Below are 22,666 nucleotides of genomic sequence, written 5' to 3' on the forward strand. Positions count from 1 at the left end.
TCTTATGTTTTATTAAGTTCAACATCCATTTACATTTCAGACAGTTAAACTCCTTGAAAATGTGAGGATTCTTTCTCATTGTTTGATTGATTTTCTACGAGGTTTGTCTCGCAAAACAAGCAACTTGGAATTCTGACACAGCAGTATCAAGTATTTATTGACAGAATAATGAATAAGATTCTGTCACCTGCAGCGTCCATGTAAAATAAATAAAAACTAATATTCTTGAATTAAAATCTGTTTAATTTTTTGGAGACAAATACCCAGAAGCATAATAAACAGTATGTGTTCCAGTTCCTGGCATCACAGCACACTGCCAGTCTGCATGAGGCATCCTCTCACAACAACTACAAATCAAAGACACGCTGTGATCACAAAACCCAAATATTTACCTATTGCAGAGCAGAGCTGAATTATTAATGGTAGTATTAGTTAACAAACCCCATGAAGCAGAGGCCCTGCCAGAGAGTCGTCTGTTCCCTCGCCTCTTATCGAGTGGGATGCACGGGATCATTAGAGGCTAATGCTCCAGGTCACTTGCTGCTGTAATGAAAACATACAACCTCAAAGGACAACACGGAGAGCTGACAGGCAGCTCGAGAATTAATATTTAATATAGTGTGACATCCAACACCTACACTGTATGGGCCCGATGCAGAGCTATTGAATACTTTATTTCGCATCGTGCTTTCATGCTGTTAATTAACAGAGAAGAAGTGTCAGAAGGAGTTAAAAGCACCAAAACGCATTTAGTTAGATTGGGAATGATGCACATCTAGCGCTTAAATCTGATTGTAAGTAGCGTCCTACTCATACATTAACTAGAGCTAATTTCATAGTTTGAGCTCCTCCGTCCCATAAACCGTATATAAGAAATGGACGTGGTTGAGATATCGTCCATTGGTGTTTTTGAGCCTCCGCTTGAGCATCGTGGCCATCGCCATGACGCGTTTTGGCCATCGAATTGTTGTTTCTTTGGTGTGACTGTGGAGGAGTGACACTCAGTATACGGCTCCGGTAGAGAACTGTCAATCACGAGGTAGACCCGCCCTAAAGCCTACCCTTCTTTACTGTCTATTTTACTCTAAGCGGGACAATCATTTACTGCATTAAAGACGTACAAGTAGTGATGTCCATAAACTTGTGTTTAAATGACTTACTGAATAAATCAAGTGAGAAGTGGGGTCATTTTCTCACAGACTTCTGTACAGTCAGTGGAGAGAATGCAGCTTTAAGACACAACTGCATTGGCTTCCCTTTTTAAAACCGAAGGGCGCCGCCTGTTTCTAGCCTCTAAAACGTGAGGATTCACATGTATGAAACAAATGAACTGATTATGAAAATACTTGAACAACAATAACGCTCTGTAAAAAAAGTCGCCCCCGCTCGCTTGTTGCCCGGCAGATGCCTAATCTACTCAAACCAAGTTGATAGACCTGTAATATAAATGAGACCATCGGAGGATCCGTCTTCATTAGGAAGAAGATCTGGAGCGAGTTTCTATTAGCTCACCATCAAGATGGGGGAGACTGTGAGTAGGAAATTACGCATGTCACAAGACAAAGTGCGGCGGGGGGCCGCGGCAAAGCCCAACGGAGGATGGAAAGCCTTCATCAACGACGGGGACCACCGGCGCCGCCATCGCCCAATGTGTCTCAATGTAGGAGATCACATCCAACATCTGACGGATCGTCACTTCCTCTGCGCGGCTCCAGAGGGGAAAGGACGGCTGCTGCTCTCCTCGCTTTGTTCCTTACGATCAAAGGTCTTTCCCACATTTGGGTCATTATTGGGAGAGGAGGGGTGGGGGGGGGGGGGGGGGGGGGTCTCGTCTGCAAGGGTAATAACGCTTACTGCTCTCCTGCTGATAACGGCGGCCGGCTGAGCCCCGGGAGAACCATAAACACATTCACACAGGAAGTAAATTACACTGACAGCAGAATGGAAGAGTTTGGAAGATGTTTTTGTGGGAGATACTAAAACTCAATTCAAAGGTCATTATCCTTGTGAATGAGAAGCCTGGCGCTGATGTTTTTCTTCCTACCCGTTTCCTGCTTCACTCTCGTCCTTGCCAGATGAATACGGTGCGTCGACAGTGACGGAAGCAATTCCATCTTCTCTTTATTTTTGCGGCTCATTGTCGACTGACCTTCCTCGGAGGACTGTGTTTACTAGAGAAATGTCTGGAAGGTGCAATGGGGCTTCCCATCGAGCTGAGAGGAGGTGAGTGCAGGGCCGCCACGCTGGAGAAAACATGTGTATGTGTGCCTGCAGCTTCTTCCGTGGCCTTTTCTCCCTCCGCTCACCACGCTACTTCAAAACTAAATGTGTCCGTGTGCTGCATCCTCTGACGATGGTGAAAACTATTCTCTGGTCACGTGAAAGAGCACGCGATCGGTTTAGCATTGAATTCCTATTGAACACACAGTGGCAAGTAGATTTTTCTCGTACATCCAGAATATTTTATTTTTTATTTCATACATTGACAGCTATCTGAATTGACACGTTTGGCAAGAGCTTGGTAAATTGAATTATTCTTCGGCTGGATTGTATGATGCGTCTTGAAGGAGGACTTTTTCTTGCATACATTGCTACTTGTTTCTAAATTTGAATAAGTGTGTTTTAGTCCTGTGACGTCGGCGGTTCGATCTCTTGGCTTTTACTTATTTACAGGGTGAAATACATTTCAGCTTAACCGATTTATTTATTAATGATACATTAAATATCTGGATTAGGGTTATTTAGATTCTTATTTTCATAATAAAAATGATGGAACCTTTTTTCTTTATTTCTGTATTCTTGCCCAGTTAAGGTTTGGATGTAAAATAGGACTTTTTTTCATTTGCAAGTACATGACATTCAAGCAAGTTAAAGCAGTAAAAACAATATCAGCGTCAACAGGATTCATTGTCTAAAGAAGGTCACATGTTTATCTATCTAGTGTTGGCTGGCTGGCGTATCAAAGGCCATCCTCCATGCTTCTTTGCCATCGCAGGCTTCCCGTTTATTCGAGGTTCTGCCAGCGGTCATGAGGCTTGACGCTTGGGGTTCAGCTGACACAAGGGACAGAACTCGGGGTCTACGCAAGAGACACGGGGGCGGGGGGGGGCAATTGAAATCATTTGCTCAGTTTCTTTGGTGTTGTCGTCACCCGGTGATGATTTCTGGGTAGTAGGCGTGCTGATATTGTCCGTGGTCAAGTCTCTTAATGTGTTGAGATATTGCGGTGGCGTGTGCACGCTCAGCACACTCAGCACAGCAACGTGCGGCGGGGCCCCTTGTCACCTTACACCACCGCACCACAGGTGCAACAAGTATGAGCTGATACACTGAACCCCCCCCCCCGTGTCTCCGCTGACCTCCACGACGAGGAGCCCCCAGGTATGACAGCGGTTCAGTGAATTCCGGTCGGCGGTTTCTCCAAAACATGTCAGGGCGGCACAGTGACACCTGTCCCCGGTAACGGTTGTCTGGGAGCGGTGACAGGCCGCGCCGAGCCGGACCCCTTCTGTGGCCCGTCTCCACCCGGCGGCCCCCGGTGATTCCAAATGGCAGCGGCAGTTAAACCGTCAACCACCAGCGCTCTTCAGGGTACCGTGTCATGTTTGGCAGAGCCATTTGCCTCGCTGGTTAAAAGTCACACGATAGAGGAGCTGGAACCCGATGGTCTCTATGTCACATACAGCATATTCACAGTGTAGCTGTGAAACAAGTAAGCAAAAAAAAAGAGTTTGAAAGTACCGAAGCAGGGACACATTTGAAGATTTAGTGAGTCCGGGGGACAGTCAATGCCGCATCAGCTCATCTTACCCTTTTTCACCCAAATTTCAACATCACAAATGTGCGTCTTTTCAAACAAAGCTCTGATTGAATGCAATTATAGTTATCGAGGGTTTCGGCTCCTGATAAACTCACCTTGTCAATACTCTTTTTGAGAGTTGGCAATTATAAGAGAAACTGCATTAATAGTATTTTGGGACGGAACCATATTTAATTGCACCTTTTTCACTACAACAGAAAGGAGGGACTGAAAGGGAGAAAATAATTGAAACGCCAAATTGAAACACCTTCATCTTAACAGTAAGCACCTCAAGGAGAGCCACATGAATGAGTCAAATTAAGCTGAATATCAAACACTGCACATGTCAGTTTAAAAAAATACTTAATGACTGTGACTACTTCAATGCAAATGATGAAGGAAACCGGAAAACGAGCACAACATTGTTAAACAGTGTTGTGGAAAGTTTCTCTGTTCATGTGCTGGTGTCAGTGCAGCGCAATGGGAACGTTACCAAGAGGAGCCTTTTTCCATCATGTGGATCCTCGTTTCTGAGATTATTAACGATCAAACGTTTAATATATTTGTAAAAGTATGGTGGTTTGAATTAAAGGGACTGCAGGCCTGACGTTGGGAACTCGGATGGTTGGCAGCAGCTTCAGCTGATCGGAATAACAACAACAAACATGGACAACGGTGTCATCACAGAGGAGCCTTCAGATAAACTTCCCAAGTCAACTGGAGAATTTATAGAGCCTATAAAACTGTGGCCTTAATAACACCGAATATCAACAGCAACTCTGTGTTACAATAAAAAGAGATATGATGGATATTTTGAGCTACACAAATCTTTCAGTTACAGACTGGCAGCCATTTGTAAACCGCTTCTATCTCCAACCAATGGATAACAAGTCAAACTGGGAACTTATATCTAAGGGGAAGAACCCGAAACAGTAATGGGAGTAAATGTAGGAAGAAACATCATTCAATCATCAACAAACACGTTTGTAATTAAGAGTTCTTTGACCTAACTTATTATATATTATTTATGTACGTGGCTGAGCGCGACCCCTGTGTGTGCAATTCTTACAAATAGTCGGCCACTACAGGCCTTTCTTATGGAAAGTCTCGTTACGCACAGGCTGCGTGTTTGGTCAATGGCCGTCCTGGATGTGCCAGATTAAGACTTGGACGGCACATCTGGGCACATCTGGGCACATCCACCCGCCATGCGGCTGCAGAGTTCACGTCGCAAAGGACAACAACATTCAGCAGTTCCTCCATGAACACCAGGACGAAGTCAACGCGCTTCCACCAACTACACAAACATATGAAACCTTTATGAGAGGTTCTAGAGTGCAGAGTGTGAAGCAGAACCCCTCGCCCCCCCCCCCCCCCCCCACACACACAGCTGGAGGCTCTCACGCTGTTCTGCTGCAGCTCGGAAGCATCTGAAGGACTGAAGCTGCTCTGAAGCAAAATGTCGGTCCGCCTCCCCGCGTTGCGCCTGATAACCATAAATATATACATCCTGAGTTCAGAATAACATTTTTAACAATGACTAACCCCGTGCATGCAACCTGTCTAACAACACCGTCACACTTCCTCCACAAGTCTGAGCCGAATGCCTTCAGGTGAACGTAAAGGCTGCAGCAGCTCAACAACGGTGAATACGCAGGGAAATGAAATGCAGGGCTCAAAATAAAATGTGTTTAATCAACTGCAAAACACTGAATGAGCTGATTAAACGTAGGACAATAGGAACATTCCAGTAGCCTTTTATTTAAAAGGATTTCCCCCTCGCTGTGCTACCAGGTAAAAACCCTCTTACAGTTTGAGTACTACTCAGAGAGCAGTATATTTTCATTAAATAATTGAACATTCAGGATTGCCCTTTACATACAGCATTCGAGTAGACGGAGACCAAGAGCAGGTCCACGTAAAAGGATTGAGAGGAAATAGTCCCTCCACAAGGTCTGCTCAACTGTCTCCATCGGCGCTACAATCCCCTTCCTGTGTCGGCATCTTGTAATGTCTGCCTGACATCAATATGTTATGAGTAAAAAGCCAAACATAGTTCCGATTCTGTCATTGTGTGTCGAATAAACATCCTTCAAAAATAGCAACTCACGGTCCCAACGAGTCCAACGAGTCCAAAGCAAAAAGACATGTGGCTGCCTACAGCTGCTTATACTGTAATACGACTTAAAAGTGATACATAAAGGCCTAAGAGCTGTAATTGGTTGTCAGCATGGGGTCTGAGGTTGTGAATCCTCCTCCCACCTCCCCTTCCCTCCCCTTGCTCAAGCCCGTCGGCCCCCCATCCCTTTTAGCCCACTTTCTCTCATTGGCACTTTGCGATGTGTAAATTGAGGGAAGCATTTCAAGGTTGTCTCCATCTTTGATCGTCACACACAGCGAAAATATCAAATATTAAAGCAACGGAGCTCCTCAGCGGCGCACACGTGGAGACACGCAGTGCCACCAGAACTCGTAGCGTGATGCACAAAAAGCAAAGCAGTGTCCCAGGCTTTGCAGGGCGATCCCCACGCGCTCTTCTTTCCACAACTTTCAACTGTCTGGTATTCTAAAGTTTGCCATCGCTAGAAACAGGTCAACTGGGAGTCTCGTCCGTACACAGAAAGAAACTTCAAAAAGCTCTCCAAATGATTGAGTAATGGAAATACTTTTATCTTATTTTTTGTCTGACTCGTACAATGGGAGGATAGAGGACTAAATTACAATACAATGACCTTGCTTTACTATTTTACTTCCCTGGCGGAGATCTGAGAGCTGGAGTGACATGAAATGAGAGTGAAATTAGCCCTGCTGCGCTTCCTCTCTTCAAAGCGAGAGTCACAGTCACAATGAAAGTTCCTTCTCGCCTTTTCTGTTGGTTTACGGGTCGCAAGATAACATCCACGGTTACAACAATAAAAGTGCACACGTTACTCTTCTTTCGGGGGTTTTGTGGCAGCTACCAAATAGCTTTAGTACCATCTGGACTGATGTCGGGCTGATTTGCATCTCGCCCTGGAAGACCAAGACGGAACACGCAGTCGTGTGTATGATCGGCGTCACAGAGAAGCGTAAACAAAGTGAATTAAAAGGCCGGTGCATTGAATCTGTATAAAGGACAATCGGCTAGCGCACATGGGGCCAAAAGGATGCAAACGCACATTGCACCCAAACGTCACATCCCATAAAACCAGTTTTACTTGCATTTGAGTGGATACGACAAATGTGTCATGTTTAGGAGGTGGTGAACATGAGTCAAGACTTGATGTTCGTCACATGTCACACGGACACGTCACACGTCACACGGCGACAACAACCAGTGAAGTCTGTCAAACCGGTCGATGGCGCTTGTTTCTCTCGCGTGGTGCGCACATCCTGTGGTAATGACATTCAGCCGAAAGCCGTGGAACGGTGCAAATGGTGTAATAGCATTGATCTACTGAGCGACGAATACGACGCGTCCGTAATGAGATGAAGAGCCACCGCAGACATCACCCGTGCAGAACCTTTCCAGCTGTCGGTTTGTGAGCCTCTTCCTGTTGCTTGTGCAGCGCGCCCTCTTTAAAAAGGTCTGAGGATCAATAGGAAACCCCTTCAAGGGCTTCCTTATTACCTTTAGAATGCCTTATTTATATTTACGAGGACTTAATCTCATTCGAACTTGGCACAGCTGAAGCTTCGTGAGTGCAGCCGCTGGTTCTCTGAGGGTTGAAATGAAACCAGCACACTCCACAGCACATGACCTGACGCCCCATTTTGGACACAGCGATGTCCCCCAAAGACAGCGCCAGTGCTTCCACTGGGGGGGAGGGTGGATATTTCATTTTCTGGGTCAAAGCCTCTCGCCTCTCTGAAACTAAATGAAGAAATACGGTCTGTGTTTTCTCTGTTCTCGAAAGAGTAACTCGACCGAATTATATTTAGCCGTTTGAAAGTCGAGCGAAACAACGTTAAAGATCCGTCGCAACATATTGCAAAAAGAGGGAAAAAAAAAAACTCCCACAGAGAATTCTTCTCTTGTTCGCCAATTTCCATCCTTCTGTGTCTCTGTGACAGATGAGGGAGGAGGGACCTGACCCCCGGCTCGGGGAGAAAAAGCTAAAAGGCTTGTGAGAGTTTCCCCCGACGGGTCCACAGGGAAGCGCCTCTGCGCGCACATTAGCTCCTCACACTTCTACTGTCAAATGTCAGTAAGCCAATAGCCCGACATCCACGTCAATAATGATGTGGCATTCCGCGATGAGCTCACGGTGCTCCTGCAGCATTTGAGGCGAGTCCTCCGTGGAATCCCTGCCTGCGTGTGGGTTTTTTCCACTACATGCTAAGGCAGATAGGATCTGATGAAACATTAAAGTTTCAGTGAGCCTTTGAGGCCTCTGTGGAAAAGGGGAGCAGATGCTGCAAGTATGTTCCAAGGTTTAAATCCCATCTCCAAACCCGTTGGGCATAACCAAGAGTGGAAATTGTGTATTTTATATATTTATTTCAATAGAAGCAGGGGAAAGATGCGGTTTCCATACGGATGGATGGCTACAATACATGTGGCAGAGTGTCACTCCCCCAGTATCCGTTCAGCGCGTCTACTCTGTGCATGCATGAACAGCTGATGATGTACGCCACGTGTATTATATAGTCTGAAAACTGAAAAAGCCCGAGATTCATTTTGATGAAGTGACTGCACCTCTCCATACGCTGTCAATGTGATTAAATAGATGCCATTTGGTGAAAAGGTGATGCAAAATGCTTTATTGTACCACAAAACCATTTCCTCACAGAGCCAGATATTCTGCTCTGTTACCCAACCTAAATGACACATGAAATTCACTTTACGTTACAGCTTTTTAACTTCAGCTCCAGGTTTTTTTTTATGCCGAATAGAAGAGTTGGTGCGCTGAATGGATCCCGGAGGCATTTTCATGTGTCGTACGTCACACTCATGTGCTTCAGCAGCTGTTTCTGCTGTTGGTGTCTTTTGGGATACTCCCATAGTGTTTGTGTCCCGTAGATGCTTGTCTCGTTGCCGTGGCCACGGATAGTGGACATGGAAGCACAATGCTGACTTGATTTGGAACGTCTTCTTTTTATACTCTGTATACGTCTTTTTTTTTTGGGACTTCTCAAAAGTTTGCTTAAAATCGCCGTGACAATTGAATAGAAACACGACTCTTTTGGCAAGCAGCGAAAACAGTGCCATTACTGACAGGAACGAACCCTTTTCGGGTTTCCTATTATTACACACACACACACACGCGCGCACACACACAGTTGCGTTTCTATCAGGTTGACTGAGAAAGTGTTTGTTTGTGTCTGCCACACGATGGCGGATCCATCTGCTGCAGACAGCTTGTGAGATTCCAGTGTCCGGTCAAAAGTGACAAATGAGGAAAAACCATAAGTGGACCATTATGCTTTAGGACAAGAGAAAGCCATTAGAGGCCGAGGATTACGAAGCAACCTCGCTTCAAAGAGATGAACAACGATGCTGGGAGCGTTTTTCCTCCTCTGTCATCGAGCCCGTCTTCAGCACCCTCAGTAGGCCATTAATAAAGTGGCAGAAAACAGTGCAGGCGAGTGGCATTTCCACAATGAAAACACACTCAAGCACACACAGGGCGCGTTGTTGTCGGTGAATTCAAAGTTCCATTTTCACCACATCTTTTTCTGCATTCATCAAGCAGCTTTACCCAACGGGACTCAGACTCATCACCCCTTCAATGACAAATGAAAATGCTTTTCCAACCCCGCCGCACACAAAGCTCTGATTGTGATGGCCGTGTCAGGGAAATACAGTGATTTAATTCCCCTCCTCTGCCAGGTGGAGGCCTCTCTGGCCCTCACAGTGGTTCCACCAGCACGGACCTTCAACAGGAACGCCGCAGACACAACGGGTTCATTCTCTGCAGTAATTAGAGCTGTTCAGAGATGTAGTCCTCTTTAAGGAGAACGTTTCTCTAATTGCTACCTTTGTCGCAACATCCCTGCGGTTTGAAAGGATGATAACAGCCGGTCAAAGTAATTGTTGCTGCGTGAATTCATTTGTTGAATTGTGCAGGAACGTTTCGCCCAGGAAACCGGTTATTGTTCATCACTCAAAGCTGTTGCATTGTTGCACAGATGCTGCTTATTATGCCGCACGACCAGCATTTTTGTACATATGCTAATATGCTGCGCCAACAACTTCAGAAAATATGAAGATAAAATGGAATGTGCACCTCAAGGGATTTTACAAAGTGCATTAAGCATCCAATAATGCAGTGATACTCATTAATTCACGAGCGAACAACTCAAAGAATCCTTGTAAAGGGCGAGCGCAGACCTGCACGCCGCCCTCAGAAATGGATATGCTGGCCAATCACTGTGATTAAAAATGCCCGCGGTTCTCCCACGCCTTTCCTGTCGGGGTGAAAGAGATAATGAGACACTATAACGCACATTATTTGGCCTCGCTGTGTGTGGCCTCGCACGTTTCGACAACAAAACGGGGGCAAAGATAACCTCGCTGTTTCAGTCGGCCTGCGTCGTCACAAAACTGATAAAGCAACCTCTTCTGCTGCCGGCCATGTGTGCGACCACGCATGCATCATCGTATTAAGACTCCCTGACAGCAGTTGACAAAAACGTACCCTGTTTTAATCAGTGGAAAACGGATGGCTGCAGACTTGGCACATTGTGGGTAAAGGCTCCACATGCAGGAACATGCACGAGCCAAATCTGCACACAGGCACTTTCTATTAGGCCTGTAAAAAAAATCATGAATATTCATATATTAGAAGAACTATTCTCCAGTTCGCATATAATTGATGCTAGTGCAGCATGTACGCACGTACGTGGGCTACCTCTACGGTAGCTATTGGTTGCCTCTTTGTGTTGTTGTCATGCACCCGACTAAGCCAAATACATGTAAGCCCCCCTGAAAAAAGGGAAAGAAAAAGATCTCATCGCCTGAAATGTAGATCCACTCGGAGGGTTGAGGCTTTACACTCATCGCATGACTAATCAACATCCACGCAGGGTTCAGGCTCATTAAACGGGCCCTTTGTGCTGCCATTAATAATGCAGAGGCAATGTGAGAGCCGGGATGTGCTCAAAGACCTGCCATCTCATTAATGCCCCGTTAATTGTGCAGGTTAAGACAACGGCCTTCGGGGCAGCTACCACCACCCCCCCCACCTCTTGTTAGGAAGTCAGAGAAGTGGGAACGTTTTCTCCTCGGATCCACCTGGAACGACTCCGGTCAGGGTGCTCGTCGATACGGCAGAGAAATGTATTCGCCTCGCAGACGCGTTCGTGTGCGACACTTTGCTGTTTTATGAGGAATTGAACACATTTGTACCCTGCAGTGGGAAAGTAGCACGGTGGGATTAGAGAAAATATGGGTGGAAAAGTAGCACCTCGAGGAACAGGATGTTAATGGAAGTGTGGCTCTGAATTTAATCTTGAATTCACTGTGAACGCTCCACAATCCTTACCATGGCACCTGTGTTTGTTTCACTCCCGTCGCTCCCATGTGGAAAGCAAATCCTCAACAAACATTTCCACTTACTGTACAGAAAATGCTGTAAATGCTGGCAACTTCTCAATAAGGTTATACATATTCTACAGAACTTCTATAATGTATGAAAATTGGGGAAGAAGTTATCACCGCGACCAGAGCCGTCGACTGACTTTTTGCCAGCGCCCACGTGCGCATTGCTCCTCTTAATCTGGCTACATTTCCCTCAGCTGGATTTAGGCTGCCAGCTCGCTGGCCTTTCTGACTCGCTCCTGTTCCCTTTTCCTCCCACCTGCTTCCACAACCAAAATCAATGTTCCAACCCTTTCATCCTCTCTGCAGATTGCCTCCACCGGGGCAGAGTCTATCAGGCACCCGCAGACTGACATTTCCCTCTAGCTGCAGCACCTACGGGGCACTCCATAACTGACTCAGCCCCCCCCCCCCCCCTCCCCTCCCCGAGGGGCGGATAATCCCGGGCTAAACCCTCAGATGCTGTGATTAATGATATGTCTGGTGGTGGTGACCCTTGTTCTCGTGCTGTGATGCCTCATGTCGAGCCCGGGGAGCTTAGGAGGGCTGACGGGGGAGACCTGTACAATTATGCACCGGCAGAGCAAAGCAGCCCCCTGGCAAACGATCAACGCCACTTGAGAGGACCTTTATTAGCAACAAGGCACGCGCTGCACGCCGCATATACATTATGCTAAGAAACAGAGCCTGCAGTGTCGCCCCAGTTGTTTATACACTGTTGTGTTAATAAAGAGGGTACATTAATTCTAAATGTTAACTCATGCGTGGTTAACGCTCTTCCTTTCTACATACATTTATTCTGTATACAACCACACTTGTTAAAAGGCACCGTGTGGAGTTTTCCCCGTCAAATGCATGTTGCATTGTGTTATTGAAGCATATGTTACGTTAAATGTATTTCTTTCTTCATAAAACATCAGCTAAGATGTTGTTGAATCATTTCAAACCTGCTTTGTGGTCGTCTACGTTGACATCGACTATCGGTCTTACTCCTCCGCTCTGTTTTCTGCCGCCAACTATCGATCAGGTTGGTGAACGTCATCCGTTAGTCTGCGATAAACCTTGTGTACTTTGAAGCACGAGAGAACAAAGTGAAACGGCCAACCGCCTGTTGGGTGGAATTTCAGTCTGCGTTTGTCTGTACAGGACAGGCGGCGACCTGAAGACGGACCTTATACATGCATTCTTTCAAATCGCCATCAGGAGGCGACACGTGTGCTTAGATAAAGAAAGTTTGGTTGTATTGTTTGTGTAAGTTTATGAGAGAATTTATCGCGTTTAGAGTGAAATAGAGCCGTCAGTCCGTTGTGATTGACGGGTCACTAACCCAAAATTCAGGTCATGAAAGTGAAGTGTAACCTCTCTGATTGCCTAAACGTGTCTAAATTAGCTTCCGGTTGTACATACTGAGTAGAAGCGGGTTTAGTGGAAACTCAGAGTTTGTTAACCCTGAGATGAGGGAATGGAAGTTCTTCAACCGCCGTTGCGGCCAAAAACCGAGATGGCGACGATTGTTTAGCAATAATAACCAAAAGCGTCCACAATTGGCAAAATAGTTCCATATGTGATCAGGCTGAAAGTTAAATCAGGGCTGTGCATCACTTCTTGTTCTCCCAAGTGGGCAGCCAATCAGCAGTCATGTCAGTATTGCGCCTACGCCTTTCTAAAAATCAGGGCGGTGACTAAAGAAGGTAAGAAGGAAATGCCAAACTGTTATTGCTGAGGACACATTACATAATCGTTTCCAGGTAACAGTTTTCCCTCGGGGTACGTACTGTGGGAATGAAACAAATGGCGCTGACCTCGTTGAATGAGGATCGCAACGGGTCTCCATCATTTTTAAGGAACACCTTAATGGGTCCTTGGCAAAGCGTTCAGACTAAAAAGTTTCAGACAGCCAAACGATTCAGACAAAGAAAGAACAAAATCAATGTTTGACAGCCAAGTCGGGGCTCTTGCTCGTCTCTGCCAAAGTGCAAAAAGTACTTGTTTCAAGTGTCTCTGTTTCGCTCTTTAGAAGCTTATCTTCTAAATAAGTTGACTCTGGTGCAAAACCCGGATAATAAACTCTAGAGGATTGAATCTAATCCAAACGCACCTTAGATTACCAAACTGACTGCAGTTGATGGGCTTAGTGATCAGCTTTTGTTTTTTTCTCATCCAGACCCAAAAGATCAGTGCATCACCGGGAGGCGGATTGCGCTCTGCTACTAATCGTCATCCAGTACTACAAGTATACTCATCCCAATCTTTTACATGATCCCGTTACGGATCAAAGTCTTTTGCAAAGCTCTATTATCAGAAAGTGACAATCGTTCAATCAGACACCTATTTCCTCCGAGGAGCCCCGTTTCTCCTCCGAGCTCCTCCCTGCTCTCCTCTGGCGTTGAGGGTGAATGCTTAATCTTCCGAACTTGATGAATTGTAGCACTAGACTGGCTCTCAAAAGATGCATGCATTTTTAAGTACAATTATGAGAACAAAATGTCTTTATTAAGCTCTATTAGCTGACAGCAGCGGGGTTGGGGGGGGGGGTGGGGTTGCTGCAACAGGGTTTCAGCCCATATCGGCCTTTTTTCTGCTGAAATGTCAAAGAAGCTTGTGAAGTTTTTCACAAAAATGTTTTTTTTACACGGATTCACAATCAATGTTGCATTCAGGCTGTGCCCCGACTTCTTTCATCCTAGAACTAACCAGAGGAAAGATGAAAGGGACAATTTTCAGGTGCCACGCTTCACTTAATGGACGGTCTTACACTGAGTTAGCTTGGTTTATGCTACGCTTTGCTACAAAGAGAGGTTTGCATTCTCCCTCTATCTGCTGCGGAGAATTTGAAGAAAGAGACTGAGGCGAGAGATAAAGAGGACTAAAAAGGCTGTGATAGAGCAGGGAGAGGGTGAATAGTTAATGGCCTGTATTCAATTGTAAAAACCCAAGATGCACACAGTAAACCTGTGAATATGGATGAGGCCAAAAGAGAATCCTAGCATATAAAAAAAGGAGCCTGGGGAGTAAGATGTCCTCTCGTATCCCTGCAGAATGATGTTTGTGGGACAAAGACCTTGAAGTTTGACACAAGGATTTAACGGCACATTATTATATTCTCATAGTGGTTTGTAGCAAGTTTGAATTATAAGCGTTTCATTCTTGGCACAAAACCTAATTTTCTTGAGCATAAAGTTGAGGCAGAGTTGATCTGTCTCACTTAAACCAGTAAAAGATGCTACAACTACAACTAAATATTATTTTAATAAACAATAAGCCGCAGATCTTCCTCTCAATTAACAGATTAACTGTCTAGATAAGCTTAAAAGTCTAGTTTCAGACGTTGATTAACTAATTATGCAGATTAGTAATAGTGTCGGCTCTTGATGTATGACATATATGAGGCGTTTAGTTCCATGTAACAGTGTAAGAAGGGATCAACAAGCGGTGTGGGGATGTATTCTCACGTCACGTCAGTTGCAAACTGTGGGTTGGTGGACTTGGCCTGTCAGTTCCCTCCGGTGGGATTGGTGGACGGCTTCACAGCTTCAATCACCCACCCGCCGCTCTTTGAAAGGAGCTCCTATAAAGTCAGAGGGCGGTCACTTCTTAGTCCTCAAACAGCCTCTGCCGAAGGTCAGAGGCTTCCGATGGCGGCGAGATCCCAGCTGACAGGCCCTGTGGCCTGGCCGGGGGCCATTGTCACTAAGCCATGCGCTGGACCCCCTTTGGGTCAGTCACGACGCATGCATGCATTCATGCATGCGTCGTGACTGACATGAAATGCTGCTGGAATGACTGATTTTAGATTTTGTGTCCAGAGAGAAGTGAGGTGTTTTTTGCAAAGAAGTTATCATATTTCAGGATCATTAATATTTTTTTATATAAATATATATATATATATTTTTTTTTTCTCTCTCTCTTTTAAAAGGCTTTTTTCATTTTTGGGGAGACTGTTAAGCCCTCTCAGGAAAATTTGTGATTTTGGGCTATACAAAATAAATGAATTGAACTGAATAAAACAGTGGACGCCATCAAATGAGAACAACTCTTCCGAAAACATCAATTAAGACAGAAAAGAGCGAGAAAGGGGCCACACGAGGAAGACAGCCGGGAGTACAGCACAGAGAATCATTAAGAACATCTTCCCTGCTTCTCTCCGGTGCCCGGTCAGATGATCCAGTGGCTTGGAAACGGTATTTGTGTTCATCATTTGAAGTAGAAATCATCATGCACTATTTGCCTGCAGTGCTCTACTGTACCTCTTTAATGGTTAGCGAGACACTTTCTGCCAACAATCACAGAAAAAAAGGCTTGGAACGTGAAGAAAAAGAAAAATGGTGACAGATTTTTAACACCAGTGCACTGGCAGCCCAATTAGCAATGATGCAAAGCTTACAACCTAATACCCCTTGATGCAGTGTGTTTATTCCTCAGTTCCACTCCTCTTGGCATGCCGATAACACGCTCGCTTGGCCACACTCGGGCTGCCCAGCGTGCACGTTTGATGAGATGAAGAAGGGCAAAAATCACTTTTATAAAATCTTTAGTGTGGGGATTAGCTCCATGTCATGAGACCAAATGCTCACTGGGAACCCTTTGAAGCTACCAGATTCCTCCAAGAAGAGATAAATGGACAAATATAGGAGACATTTCAGAGTTGGCAGACAGCGTTACGCAAGCTGGGCTCTGCTCGCTACTTTATTTTAGTCATAATAGCAGAAAAGAAGAGAAGATGACAGTGGCAGGAAGTAAGGGGAGTGCGTGTGACGAGACCTTTGATGGGAGGGCCAGCGAGTGCGTGGCCCGATGCTGCGGCAGCTCGTTATCCGTGTGCGGTTGACCTGCAACAGAGCGAGCAATGGAGGGAACATCTCGTCCACTGGGCCCCCGCAAAGGCAATTATTGTCCATGCGATACAAAAGGTACAAAAATAAAAAAAAGTACTGAGTAATAATAAGTAAAAATATAAAAGTGTAAAAAAGTCAATTCCCTGCGACACAGGGGTTCATACGCTGGAATGTTTCGATGTCGGGGTTAGTTGCAACCTGGGGAGAGTCCAGGAAGTTACTGGGGTCCGTTTCAAGAAGCGGGTTTAGTGGAAACTCAAGAGTTGGTAAACCCTGAGATGAGGGAAACTCTAGTCTGTTTCACAAAGGGAGGTAACTATAGCTGAGGGTCAGTCACCACGGTAACTGAGCCTGTGAACATAACCTGGTCGGGAGCAGGTTTTCTTCAATAAACCTTGAGTTTCTTTCAAAGTCTCCTCTCTCTGACAGCAGCCCAGCCAATCACACAGCGCGCTTTCATTTCCTCAGTTTCCTACAACATTAGAATATTGGCAAAGCTGCAGAGCCGTGAGAAAAGTGTGTCTCGCTCTGAAACGTCTTTTAAACGTTTTTGTTCCCTGGACACAAACCAGTGAAGCCATTAAAGAGGACTTCCACAGGATTGCACCTGAATACATTTTTTCCATAGGTGTTTTTTGGGAATTTTGGGAAGTTTATGACGGAACTTGGAAAAAGTTCTGTGTGAGGAAAAACCCGCGACGGCAAGAGCAAGTGAAAGGGGAGTGTGGCGTATTCCAAGTAAATGGTTTATCGCTATATTTGGTTTCGGGCTGTTTGATGGGTATTATAAAGTGCTTCAATAATATGGTTGGCAGAGTGCTGTAGCATTAATCATATACAAACAGTTTAGGAATTTGGGAAGTGCACTCCACTCAAATAGCCAGGACAGCTAGGGGGCGCTATATTGGTAAATACCACTTCCTGTGAATTCTAAAGCTACTCCGTGTGTTGAAAAGGCGGTTGCTGCCATTCGATTAAATGGGACCACTTAACTAATGGTGTCGTCTGTTTATGGCCCACGTTGGCTTATAACTTCATTCTTTTGATTGCATTCTGAAAAACCAATAAAATGGTGTTTATTTGCAAATATTACCCTGCAAAACGTGTCAGTATCACACGTTATGTCAGTGTGCCGCAGAGCAAACTGCAACATACCCAAACCAGGGTGATTCGGGGAGACCAAGAACACGGCATGGCTGCTATTGGCTGTCAATCAAAAGAGATTATCAGGGAGTGAGGTAAAAGAAAGGAATTCGAGGCCCTTCAGGAACAGTCAGCTTCCCTTTGCATGGCACGTCTGTATGTAAAGGAGCACAGAAGGAAGGTGGGCGGCTGGTGTTCTCATGCTCAGAAACCCACTTTATCCATTCAAGCATGTCTCAACATTGAAACGTACTTTGACAGGGTGGCAGCGGCCGGAAGGATGCAGGAATCATGCAGTCACTTCTGTCACCGGGAGCAGATAAAACCTTAAAGCTCAATGTGCGATTTCAAATGTGTGATTCCTCACACATAAGTCGGTGCCCCCCTATCGTTACCTGGACGTGAGCTTCACTTGGAGCGCTGGCTTTCTCCCACGAAACCCTCGCACACTCTGAAATGTGCTCAACGCTCTGAGCCAGCCATTACTTGACTCTCAGGGTGCAGCTCTCGGAGAGCGATTTATTGGATTCAGAGTGCTTTACATGGCAGCTGCCCCCGTCGCTCTTCATTTGATGTCCCAGCGGCAGGCAGAGAAATAATTCTCATTCTAGCTTGAAAGATATTTGCTTGTTGGTTCTTCACATCACAAGAATGGTGGAAAAAAGTTAACTGCTAAATATGCCAGACCTCTGCCTTTACTGTGAAAGAATTGATTCATCCTCTGGTTTTGACTTCATGTGTCATCCCCGTCTCTCTAATCACAGGCATGACACCAGCTCATCGACCTGCAGGAAACCAGCGCCGCGGCGTCGTCTCGCTCGAGTAACGATCCCCCTCGCACAGCCGTGTTCAGTCTGCTGGGAACTCCGGCAAAAGGAAAGGCCACATGTGGAGCGGCCGCGAGAAACAGTCCAATGTTCGACATTTACCTTATTGTTGCACTAATCAATTGTGAAGGTTTCAATTGGTGGATGTACTCGGGTTCCTCTCGGAGTCATGTTTCCCCGTGAAGCGAACAAGCAGCACTCTACGAGCTCCATTGACTAAATGAAAAAGTGTCTCACGCCGTCCTCTCCGTGAGTCTCATCTGGCACATTTAGGACGAGATTCAAGAGGTACCAAACTACCTGCCTCCCCAACAAGCTCAAAGGGTTCTTTGTGTGTTTAGTTGTTCCTAAATGTGGTGGGACATGACAAATTCGTCAATGCAAAGTGGGACACAGACTCATCCTCAGCCGCTTGTTAATTGCTTCACTGCCTCTCATGAAAACATCTCATCTCCCTCTCTCTCGAAAAAGAATTTAAAAAATCTGTCGTCTTGAATTAGAAATAAAGGAAGCAGTAGGACCAAGTCATATCTCCCCTTCCCCTTCGCGGTCCTTCCTACATTAATTGCGCATACACTGTACGTTGGCACCTGAAAGACCGTGAACAGAATTGGAAGCCCGGTTGGGGTTATTCCGCACAAATTGAACGACTTCTCTCGTTCTGGTAGATGTGTTTGTCAGATCACAGGTCAAGTATAAGCGCTGCGTTTGCAAAGGCAGGAGCAGTTCTGACGGCCCGCAGGCCGGAAGAGCAACTGACTAACATCAGGAAAAACATTACATTTTGTATTTCTTGTTAGATATAAAAGAAAAGATTTCTATTGGCCCTAAACTGGCGTCGAGGAGGAGCAGGTCCTCTCGCCACAACACAAGATCCAATCACATGCAATGTGTGGTCTTCTAACATAATGTGAATGTAACGAACAAAGCTTGAGTGTTGTGTGGTGCTTGGTGTGTCTCTAAATCTAATTCTTATCAGCCCTGGGTCTGCCTGGTTGACACTTTCTGCTTTTCCTCTGACCCTTGGACTCCTCAAGACAGTGGCGCATGGTACGTCACGCAGCTCTGAGGCTGCACCGCTGTGGCCGACCAACAGTTCAGTCCTTTGATCCAATTCTATCATCGTGATCCATGAAGGCAACCAAGGCGTCTTAGCAGGGGGAAAGATATTTCAGACGTCCTCCCCAGGAGTCTTGAATCGTCTCCCCTCGAGCTGTTTGATAATGGAATCTGCATTTTGAAAGAAAAAAGTGTTAATGAGCAAATATGAATCGCCAGCTCCGGGTGAGCGAGCTAATGGACAGTGTCCTGGAGACGGGGAGGAGGGGAATGGAGAAAAGGGGAAGTAGTTTTGCGGGGGGCGTGATGTCTTTAATGGAGGAGGGATGAATGCAGGGAGCGTAGTACTATAGAGTCACAATGCATGTAATGAAGCCAGGTGCACACTCCCCTCTGCTTTTCATTTCTCTCAAGCGCCCCTTTTCCTGCTGCTGCACCCTCGTATCCTTGATTTCAGTCTGACTCATCACACGGGGGAAGCTTCACGCAGATTGAATGCGATACTGACTCTGAATATAATGCATCCCCGGTGAACAGTGTAATATTTGCCACAAAGGTTACTCCGTACCAAAAGAAATCAGTGCTGAAAGGATCACATTATCCAGCACTGTCCAGCTTCCATTGAGAACAAACATCCATACGTTTGCTTGATCCAGAAGTCGCCTGAGAATCCTCAGCCATGCACTTTACTTGAATACTGCAAACAGGAACTCCTGATGGTTCATTCTAGTTTTACCAAAGCATTGTTGGATCTGTAGTTCCAAAACAGAGAGGACAATGGGCATAACAAACCATTCATATTAACCGTATATTTGTATTATCTATTAATTTTTGATTACAGCAGAAGGTGTGTTGAGTGACTCAACACACACACGCACACAGAAACTCCAAATGTAGTAAAATTCCCCCCATTAAATGCAAAAAAGGTTGTTTGTCATATATAAAAATGGCGACAGGATGTGGCCTGTATTAGAGTCTCTCCTCCTACAACGTACTGAAATGCATTCTTCTCAAACACCACAGCCCAGTGAGTCACCGCTCCTGCAGGATCCGTCACTACTATCCTTTGCAATTCCACAGCTGCCTTTGTTGTCCAAAAGAGAATAGTCAGAGTCATCAGTTTGACGTCAATAATAATTAAGCTGCCGTTTCTTTCATATTCCGGCAGAGAAAAAATGATAGAGGCAACTGAATATCACAATTCTCTTCTTTGATGGATTGCTGCTGATGAAGAAAAAAAAAGAATGACGTTTCTTTAGAAATGAGGGGCGACTGCCACCATTTCTACTCTCTTCCATTCTCGTTTACTTGTCATGGACATTTAACTCGACCTGATCATTTGCAATGAAGAAAAAGCCCTCTACGTCTCCCAGCGGAGCAGCAGGCGGAGCAACGCTCTCCGTCCTGAGGACTTTGTCTCCGTCCTCCACTGTGATCGTATGGTCTTTTGGGCCTAAGTATCTCCTCTGCTGAAGCGAAACGGCCAAAACAGCAGCTCGCTGTCGGATTAGGACGTAACTGTCAGGCGGGCCGGGCTTACAGCGTGACAGACCTATTAGCTGGCCGCATGTCATTGGGGGGCTTTGCAGACGCGACAGGATGTAAAATGAGGGGGGGGGGGGGGGGTCTTACTGCATTTCTATGGTGCTAGTAACAGCAGTAAACTTGTAGGGCATCCTTTTCTACGTGGATTATTGACTATTTGATAATATCTGTACAGCGTTACACATTGTTAGAGCAGCGTGAAGGCCGACACCAGAAACCACGTCATTGGTTGGTTGAAGTTCTTCTGGTGTTTAACGTTGGGAAGGCTTTGAAAAAGACGGCTTTGAGGCTCTCTAACACAAACAAAAGCTGAAATGATATTCAGTTGCTAATGTTCGGCTGGAGTTGCCTCAGAATCAGTCGGGTTCCTGCTGGCGGTTTGCTCGTCTTTCTGCCTGCGTGTTGGCTGGCGCGTGGCCCCAGGCTGATCCAAACTTTACATTTCCTTTTGCCGATCTTTGATGACTTAGCAGGGAAAAGGTGGATTTGTTTCACGTGTCCCTTCATTTGTAGCATTTAATCATTTCGCAGCTCTCCGACACGTCAAATCCCTAAGAGAAACTGTCTTGAGGGCATTCGACTCGCCCCGAACAAATTTAGGTGAATTGCACTCAATTAACATGTCAGAACAGAGCGTGCAGCTAAAAAAGAACCTCTTTTCAAAAATCTCCATGCAGCTAACCGTTCTAGAAACGATTACCAAGACAGAAGACAGAACAATAAAAAAAACAATAAAATCACAAATTCGTTGATGTTGAAATGACTCGTGGCGTCTTTTTACGCACCTGTTTACCTTAATGTTCCTAAAAGCCCATTTAAAGTGCCCCAAAAAACAATCCGAACTAATGATGATTCATTTCATTATGAAGAATGTTTCACTGGAAAAACACACAAATGCCACAAAAGTGTTTTCCATGGCAATGTGTAGCGGCGTGAACCCTGCCTCAGTGAGGCAGTGCACGCTGCAGCCGGTAGGGAGAGGAAGGGGGAGAGGGGGGGGAGCCAGAGTTCCTCCTCGTCACAGTGTGGGGAGACGAGACGGCTGCCGTGAGGATCCTCTGCAGACAGCTGATGTTTATCTCCTCTGCCCATCTGGGCCTCTTAACTAAGCATCTGGCAAAGCTGCCACCGTGCGCGCGGCTGTTTCTGTGAGTGATGACAGTGTCGGGCCGCTGCTGTCCAGCCCTCCCTAAAACACCCCCGGACGCAGGGAGGACCCCAGCCGAGCAGTCGAAGGCTTGTCCTCACGACGTCGCCTGAGTACAACCTTATCCGGTTGTTTCGTTCAGCGCCGGCGTTGACGCCGATTTTAAAATCAAACGCCTCCGCTGCAGCGTCTTGGTTTCCGGGCTGAGATTGTGATCTCTTTGAAAATGATCAAACAACATTATTATCAAAACGCCCACAAAGTGAAATGCAGTTGTGGATTTAAAAAGCTATTTTTGGGCCACCCATGATGCAAATCTTTCTAAAGCATACAGCTGTAGAGAATCCACATGTTTCATCTAACATTAACCACCTTCGACATGGTGCTTTTCCACTGTTGCTTAAAAAGCAGGCGCAGCCTTGAGCGAGTGCAGCAGTGCCGCTTCTTTACCTGTTTCTCTGTTTTCGACTGTCCTTCTCTTCCGAGCTCTCCCCAGGAATATGTTGCAGCAGCTGGTAGGACATCATCCATTATAGATAGCTCTGTTTTAGGGAGAGAGGGGGGGGGGGTGATCTGTGCAGGACGATAAAAATATCTCCTCTTGGTTTCTTTGACTCACAAGTCTCTTGCCTCCTCCAATTCAACGAGCCAGTGCGAAAGATGGCGGCATCTCCACTTGAAGTAATCGCCTAATATCGCCCCTCCACCGCTGGTGGCCGTGACAGCTGCTGCGAGGCAGCACACCTTCGTGGTCTTGAATGAGCTTTTGCCCTCTGTGTCCTCTGTCCA

At 45.9% G+C, this 22,666-nt stretch overlaps 1 protein-coding gene across 3 annotated transcripts in view; it reads left to right on the forward strand.

Annotated features, from left to right (window-relative positions):
- The window catches only part of LOC120829373 (metabotropic glutamate receptor 4), a 122,158-nt gene that overhangs the window by 10,188 nt on the left and 89,304 nt on the right, over nt 1-22,666 (forward strand). Inside the window, exon 1 of one of the 3 annotated variants that reach the window (XM_078087150.1) lies at nt 1,900-2,223. The exons of the other annotated variants lie outside the window; for them this stretch is intronic. The gene's annotated coding sequence lies outside the window, so the exon portion shown is untranslated. Of the gene's footprint in view, nt 1-1,899; nt 2,224-22,666 lie in introns of those variants that run through there. 3 annotated transcript variants of the gene reach the window in all.

This window comes from Gasterosteus aculeatus, chromosome 2 (genome assembly GCF_964276395.1).
Source record: "Gasterosteus aculeatus chromosome 2, fGasAcu3.hap1.1, whole genome shotgun sequence".
Taxonomy (NCBI): Eukaryota; Metazoa; Chordata; class Actinopteri; order Perciformes; family Gasterosteidae; genus Gasterosteus; species Gasterosteus aculeatus.